The sequence below is a fragment of the Zalophus californianus genome, chromosome 9, assembly GCF_009762305.2.
Source record: "Zalophus californianus isolate mZalCal1 chromosome 9, mZalCal1.pri.v2, whole genome shotgun sequence".
NCBI lineage: Eukaryota > Metazoa > Chordata > Mammalia > Carnivora > Otariidae > Zalophus > Zalophus californianus.
The window spans coordinates 106,304,239-106,312,927 of record NC_045603.1 but is presented as its reverse complement, the minus strand read 5'-3'; the positions used below and the strand labels follow the sequence as shown (position 1 = coordinate 106,312,927).

Genomic DNA, 8,689 nt, shown 5'->3' with positions numbered 1-8,689 from the left:
AAGATGTCCATCGACAGATGAATGGCTAAAGAAGAGGTGGTATATATACGCAATGGAATATTATGCAGCCATCAAAAGGAATTAGATCTTGCCATTTGCAACGACGTGGATGGAACTGGAGGGTGTTATGCTGAGTGAAATAAGTCAATCAGAGAAAGACATGTATCATATGACCTCACTGATATGAGGAATTCTTAATCTCAGTAAACAAACTGAGTGTTGCTGGAGTGGTGGGGGGTGGGAGGGATGGGGTGGCTGGGTGATAGACATTGGGTAGGTATGTGCTATGGTGAGTGTTGTGAATTTTGCAAGACTGCTGAATCACAGATCTGCACTTCTGAAACAAATAGTGCAACATATCTTAAGAAAAAAGAAAAAGGAAGATAGCAGGAGGGGAAGAATGAAGGGGAGTAAGTAGGAGGGGGAGACGAACCATGAGGTATGATGGACTCTGAAAAACAAACTGAGGGTTTAGAGGGGAGGAGTGTGGGGGGATGGGTTAGCCTGGTGATGGGTATTAAAGAGGGCAAATTCTGCATGGAGCACAGGGTGCTATGTACAAACAATGAATCATGGAACACTACATCAAAAACTAATGATGTAATGTATGGTGATTAATAACAATAAAAAATAAAAAAAAGAGAAACACAGTAGATCAGATCAACGAAACTAGAGGTGTTTCTTTGAAATAATTAATAAAATTAATAAGCCACTGGCCAGACTTGTCCAAAAGAAAAGAGAAAGGACCCAAATTAATAAAATTATGAATGAAAAGGGAAAGATCATGACTAACACCAAGAAATAAAAACAATTATTAGAAATTATTTTATCAACAACTATATGCCAATAAACTGAGCAATCTGGATGAAATGGAGGCCTTCCTGGAGACCTATAAACTGCCCAGACAGGAACAGGGAGAAATTGACAACCTGAAGGCCAATAACCAGTAATGAGATTGAAGCAGTGATCAAAAACCTCCCAAAAAAACAAGGGTCCAGGGCCTGATGTATTCCCTAGGGAATTCTAACAAACATTCAAAGAAGAAATAATACCTATTTTTCTGAAGCTGTTTTAAAAAACAGAAACAAAAAGGAAGCTTCCAGACTCATTCTATGAAGCCAGCATTACGTTAATCCCTAAACCAAGCAAAGACCCCACCAAAAGGAGAATTTCAGACCAATATCCCTGATCAACATGATTCCAAATTCTCAACAAAATCCTAGCTAGTATGATCCAACAATATGTTAAAAGGATCATGCACCACGACCAAGTGGGATTTATCCCTGGGATGCAAGGTAGGTTCAACATCTGCAAATCAATCCATGTGATAGAACATATTAAGAGGAGAGAGAAGAACCATATGGTCCTCTCAACTGATGCAGAAAAATCATCCTTTGACAAAATACAGCACCCGTTCCTGATTTGACAAAATACAGCATCCTTTACTGATTAAAACTCTTCAGAGTATAGGGATAGAGGGAACATTCCTCCAGTTCATAAAATCCATCTATGAAAAACCCACAGCAAATATCATCCCCAATGGGGAAAAGATTAGAGCCTTTCCCTTAAGATCAGGAACACGTCAAGGATGCCCACTCTCACCACTACTGTTGAGGATAGTACTAGAAGTCCCAGCAACAACAATCAGACAACAAAAAGAAATAAAATGTATTCAAATTGACAAAGAAGAAGTCAAACTCTCTCTCTTCGCAGATGACACGATACTTTATGTGGAAAACCCAAAAGACTCCACCCCAAAATTCCTAGAACTCATACAGCAGTTCAGTAATGTGGCAGGATACAAAATCAATGCACAGAATTCAATTGCTTTCTCATACACTAACAATGCAACTGTAGAAAGAGAAATTAGAGAAACAATTCCATTTAAAATAGCACCAAAAACCATAATGCACCGTGGAATAAACCTAACAAAAGAGGTGAGGATCTATACTCTAGGAACTACAGTACACTCATGAAAGAAATTGAAGAAGACACAAAAAGATGGAAAAACATTCCATGCTCATGGATTAGAAGAATAAACATTGCTAAAATGTCTATTCTTCCCAGAGCAATCTATACCTTCAATGCCATCCTGATCAAAATTTCAATGACATTCTTCAAAGTGCTAGAACAAACAATCCTAAAATTTGTGTGGCTTCAGAAAAGACCCCAAATTGTCAAAGAAATGTTGAAAAAGAAAAACAAAGCTAGGGGCATCACGTTGCCTAATTTCAAGATATATTACAAAACAGTGATCACCAAGATAGCATAGTACTGGCACAAAAACAGACATATAGACCAATGGAACAGAATAGAGAGCCCAGATATGGACCCTCAACTCTATGGTCAAATAATCTTTGACAAAGCAGCGAAAAAATAGGCAATGGAAAAAAGTCTCTTCAGTAAATGGTGCTGGGGAAATTGGACAGCTATATACAGAAGAGTGAAACTGGACCATTCTCTAACACCATACACAAAGATAAACTCAAAATGGATGAAAGACCTCAATGTGAGACAGGGATCCATCAAAATCCTAGAGGAGAACATAGGCAGTAAACTCTTTGACATCAGCCACAGCAACTTCTTTCAAGATACATCTCCAAAGGCTAGTGAAACAAAAGCAAAAATGAACTTTTGGGACTTCATCAAGATAAAAAGCTTCTGAAGAGCAAAGGAAACAGTCAACAAAACAAAGAGGCAACCCACAGAATGGGAGAAGATATTTGCAAATGACACAATAAACAAAGCACTAATTTCCAAGATCTATAAAGAACTCAAACTCAACGCCCAAAAAACAAATAATCAAGTCAAAAAATGGGCAGAAGACATGAACAGACACTTCTTCAGAGAAGACATACAAATGGCTAACAGACACAAAAAAATGTTCATCATCATTAGCCATCAGGGAAATTCAAATCAAAACCACACTGAGATAACACCTTACACCAGTTAGAATGGCAAAAATTGACAAGGCAAGAAACAACAAATGCTGGAGAGGTTGTGGAGAAAGGGAACCCTCTTACACTGTTGGTGGGAATGCAAGTTGGTACAGCTACTTTGGAAAACAGTGTGGATGTTCTTCAAAAAATTAAAAATAGAGCTACCTTAACCCAGGAATTGCACTACTGAGTATTTACCCCAAAGACACAGATGTAGTGAAAAGAAGGGCACCCTAATATTTATAGCAGCAATGTCCACAATAGCCAAACTGTGGAAAGAGCCGAGATGCCCTTCAACAGATCAATGGATAAAGATGTGTTCCATATATACAATGGAATATTACTCAGCCATCAGAATGGATGAATACCCAACTTTTACATCAGCATGGTTGGGAGTGGAGGGGATTATGCTAAGTGAAATAAGCTAAGCAGAGAAAGTCAATTATCATACGGTTTCACTTATTTGTGGAACATAAGGAATAGCATGGAGGACCTTAGGAGAAGAAGGGGAAAATGAAGGGGGGAAATCAGAGGGGGTGAAGAACCATGAGAAACAATGGACTCCAAGAAACAAACTGAGGTTTTTAGAGGGGAAGGGAGGTGGGCAGATGGTTTATCCCAATGATGGGTATTAAGGAGGGCACGTACTGCATGGAGCACTGGGTGTTACATGAAAACAATGAATCATGGATCACTACATCAAAAACTAATGATGTATTGTATGGTGACTAACATAACATAATAAAATTAAATTAAATTAAAAAAATAAGAATCCAGAAAAGAGCTATATTACTTTCAGTCACATTAATCTCGTAAGCAGAGTATTTTTTCTTTTAGTTTCTTTTAGTACTTCTAGGTCAAACTAGGAAAAAGAAAGGTATGAACATTTTTTCAGTTTAAAAAAGACATCATTTATTATCCCACTTCTTATGTCTTCCTTTCTCCTTTCATGTGAGTCTTCTTGAGGTTCCAAAACCCAATTCTCTTCCTGTCTGCAATTCCGTTCATGGTGACATGGCATTTTCTCTAAAGATGAAACATAAATGTAAGGTTTATGATACTGGGAGGAACAAAGGAAAGAAAAGCATGTGTAAAATATGGAGAGTCCGTGAACATGTTCATTCATTTACATGTTGTTTCTGTATTTAGATGAAATGTTTGGGGGTAATTTTTATGTATTGTTTTAAGCTCTTGAAATTTTCCTTGTTTCCTCCTAATGTGTTTAAATTGTATTTTCACTCATATAACTTCTTTTTAAATTGCTTTAAGTAATGCTACAAACTCAAAACATTTTTGTAAGACTATTTCAGACACACCTAAAAGTAAAAACATTTTTATCTGCTTTGAACTTGCAATATTTTAGCACACACTTTATTATTAATTTCTAATTATTTTCAACTTTCAAGTTATCTAAAATGTTTTTTAATTTTTTTTAAATTTTATTTATTTAGTTGACAGAGAGAGACACAGTGAGAGAGGGAACACAAGCAGGGGGAGTGGGAGAGGGAGAAGCAGGCTTCCCGCTGAGCAGGGAGCTGGATGTGGGGCTCGATCCCAGGACCCTGGGATCATGACCTGAGCCAAAGCCAGACGCTTAACGACTGAGCCACCCAGGCGCCCCAAGTTAGTTAAATTTTGACCTCTGTTTAAAAACAAAGCTAGGTGATGCCACTGAAATGGTGAATTAGGAGAACCTAACCTCCATCCCCTGATAACAATCGACAGGTACAGTTATCCATGAGAAAAACAGTTCTGGGGAACCTCAGGAACCCACATAAGGAAACTTGAGCAACATGGTGGAACAAAAAACTCCTGATATTAACCAGACAAAAAGGAATGAAAAGCAGTTTCATTTTGCTTGAACAATTTCATCCCCAAACTGGCACTGTTCAGAACCAAGAAAGAACTCCCCCAATAGAAAGAGATCCTCTTGGTAGGAAAGGGAGTCTGTGGTGAGCCACCAACTTCCTCAGACTTTTGGGGCACCACTAGAAGGACCCACTGTAGTTTTACACCACCCAGAGATATGCAAATCTGAAACATACAGAGATAGGAAGGAATAGGAAAGAAAATCAGGGGCTATCAGTATCAGCCCCACAATAATAGTGGTACCAGTTGCCAGTGACCTGTTCTGCAGAGGACCCAAGAAGGTTTTGTCACTGAAAATATCAATGTCCAGCAGAGCTGCCATGGATTTCCTGCATATTTTATTGTTTTTTGTCCCTCAGTATTCACATTTGCAGAAGCCAGTCACCTGAGTCCCTTTCTGCTCATCCTCTGCCTCTCAGAGGTAGGCGTCTACACTGGCAGCCAACCTAGTACTGTGTGAAACATACCAGCTTAGTCACCCATGCTTGACACATACTGCTGTGTGTACGCTTGGGGACAGCCCCTCTGGCTGTACACCTGTACCCCCTCAGCCTGATTTCTGTCATTGTCCTCCACTGCTGTGAGCTCTACCATAGGAAAACCATGAATCAATATAGTACATATGTACATCCAAGATAGTACATGTGAACATCCAGTACATATGAACATCCATATAGTACATATGAACATCCAGTACTACATATAGTACATATGAACATCCAGAACATATGAACATCTATAACTTCCAGTGTATGTGTGGCTGACACTGGCCCTTGCTTATGGCACTGGCCCCAAATGCTATATGTATGTGTGCAACTGGCACTTGCCACTAAAAGGCAAATGCACATGGTCCCCACAGTTTATTATGTGGACACCACCACTCTGGCCACAACTGCCAGCCCTGGTCCATAGTCACTGAACCCAGAGGTGTTGTTGAGTACTCAAACACCACTTGCAACAACTGCAGATATCCTACACTCACCAAGGACCACAAAATTGTCAATGCTGTGGACACAGGTAGACTGAACCAAAAACACATTATGCCTCCCCAGACCCATCACATTCTTCCACACTTGATGCCCTGTAGAACTAGACCCAGGGTCACAGCACGCTCCAGTGTGCCCCCCCCAAAAGAGAAGATATTTCTTTATCTAAGCCAGTCAAAACTTCTGAAATAAATGACTACTTTTTCAAATGTATAGATACCTACCCAAGGCCATAAAGCTCATGAAGAATCAAGGAAACATGAAACCACTAAAGAAACACAGTAAAGGGCACCTGGGTGGCTCAGTCGTTAAGCATCTGCCTTCAGCTCAGGTCCTAATCCCAGGGTCCTGGGATCGAGCCCCGCATTGGGCTCCCTGCTCCACGGAAAGCCTGCTTCTCCCTCTCTCACTCCCCCTGCTTGTGTTCCCTCTCTCACTGTGTCTCTCTCTGTCAAATAAATAAATAAAATCTTTAAAAAAAAAAAAAGAAACACAGTAAACTTCCAGTGACTAACCCAAAGAAATGGAGATCCATAAATTGTCACACAAAAAATTCAAAATAATTGTTATAAAGATGCTTAGAAAGCTAGCAAAAAACATAGATAAACAATTTAACAAAATCAGGAAAACAATACAAGAACAAAATAAGAAATTCAACAGAGATATAAGAAATACCAAAAAATAGAAAATTTTTTAAGGTAAAGAATACAAGAATGGATCTGGAGAATCTAATAAAGAGCTTTGACAGCAGACTGGACCAAGCAGATTAAAAAAATTGTAAGCTTGAAGACAGATCATTTGAAATTATCCAGTTAGAGGAGCAAAAAGAGAAAATAATGAAAATGAATGGAGGAAGTCTACAGAACTTATAGGATAACACTGAGAGAAAGAATCTATGCATCACTGCAGTCACAGAAGAGGGCAAGAAGAAAGGAGCAGAAAGCTTATTTAAATAATGGTTGAGGGCTGTTCCCGGGGAGGCTGTAATGGGTTGACAGGTGCGTGACAGTGGGAGTTGCTCTAGGCACAAGCATGTACGGCAAAGGCAAGGGTAACAGCAGCGCCGTCCCGTCCAACAGCCAGGCCCGGGAGAAGTTAATACTCTACATATATGAATATTTCCTTCATGTAGGAGCTCAGAAATCGGCCCAAACATTTTTATCAGGGATAAGATAGGGGGAAAAACATTGGGGGAACCACCAGGATTCTTACATTCTTGGCGGTGTGTATTTTGGGATCTCTACTGTGCAGCTCCAGAAAGACTGGAAACCTGTGAACATTCAAGTGGAGCAAAAGCCTTCCATGATAATAGTGCTGCAGCAGCTCCAAGCCCAGTGCTAGGAAACATCCTCCCAGGAGATGGCATGCCAGTAGGTCCTGTACCACCAGGGTTCTGTCAGCCTTTTATGTCACCTCAGTACCCTGGAGGTCCAAGGCCCCCATTTAGCATACCTAACCAGGTACTTGGAGGTGTCCCTGGAAGTCAGCCTTTACTTCCAAATGGAATGGACCCAACTTGACAACAAGGACATCCAAATATGGGTGGGCCAATGCAGAGAATGACTCCTCCAAAAAGAATGGTGCCCTTAGGACCACAAAACTATGGAGGTACAATGATACCCTCCCTGAATACAAAAAGGCCCCAGAATGCCTGGAATGAATATGGGTCCAGGTGGTGGTAGACCTTGGTCAAACCCAACGAATGCCAATTCAATACCATACTCTTCAGCATCTCCTGGGAATTATGTAGGTCCTCTTGGAGGTGGAGGGCCACCAGGAACACCCATCATGCCTAGTCCAGCAGATTCAATCAACTCTGGAGACAACATGTACACTTTAATGAATTCAGTACCTCCCGGTCCTAACAGGCCTAATTTTCTAATGGACCCTGGGTCAGATGGTTCCGTGGGTGAATTAGGAGGAATGGAGTCACATCAGATGAATGGCTCTTTAGGCCAAGGAGATATGAACAGTATTTCCAAGAATCCTCCCAATAATATGAGCCTGAGTAATCAAACGGGCACTCCAAGGGATGACGGTGAAATGGGCGGAAATTTCTTAAATTGTTTTCAGAGTGAGAGTTACTCCCCTAGCATGACAACGAGTGTGTGATCAATTACTAAGTCTCCTCATGAAAATCACAGTGAGTCAGCCCTTTACAGAACTACTATGGAAGAAAATTACTCATCACATTGTACAGTTAAACAAAGGAATCTCAGTCACAACAAACCAACCTTTTTATTTCCTGCTCTTTCCCCTATTTTTTGAAGAAAGTGAGTCCAAATGTGATTCAAACAACTGTATAGAGCAGCATATTCAAATTGCTCTAAACTGGACTGCAAATAATTATCTGTGTATGTATATGTGTGAGAAAGAGAATGTATTATAGATGTGTATGTTATATGGACATATACATTGGCCCACAGGACATTGTAAAATATTATTACATGACATCTTAAGTAGAAATAAGTAGGGACTTTTATTCCATCTTTTTTTTCACGTTTACATTTTAATTATAAAAAGTTGCTTCTACCCCTCCCTAAAAAAAAATAAATAAATAATGGTTGAGAACTTTCCAAGCTTGGGGAGAGATTTGGACATCCAAGATTATGAAGCTAATAGGTCATTTCAAAATTTCAACACAGTCGTCTTCTCCAAGACACATTATAATAAAAGTCTCTAAAATCCAAGATGAAGAAAGAATTTTATGAGAAAAAGAAAATTCTCTCATACAAGGGAACCTCCTTATAGCAAATTTCTTAACAGTAACTTTTCAGTCCAGGAGAGAGTAAGATGATACATTCAAAGTGCTGAAAGAAAAAACTGGCCAACCAAAAACATTTTACTAAGCAAACTTGTCCTTCAGAAAGAAAGGTGAGACACCATAATGTAAAA

The 8,689-nt window shown here is 39.6% G+C and overlaps 1 pseudogene; it reads left to right on the top strand.

The window, feature by feature from the left end:
* The first annotated feature begins 6,826 nt into the window (after positions 1-6,826).
* Positions 6,827-7,906, top strand: LOC113922802 (annotated as a pseudogene).
* The last annotated feature ends 783 nt before the right edge of the window (positions 7,907-8,689 follow it).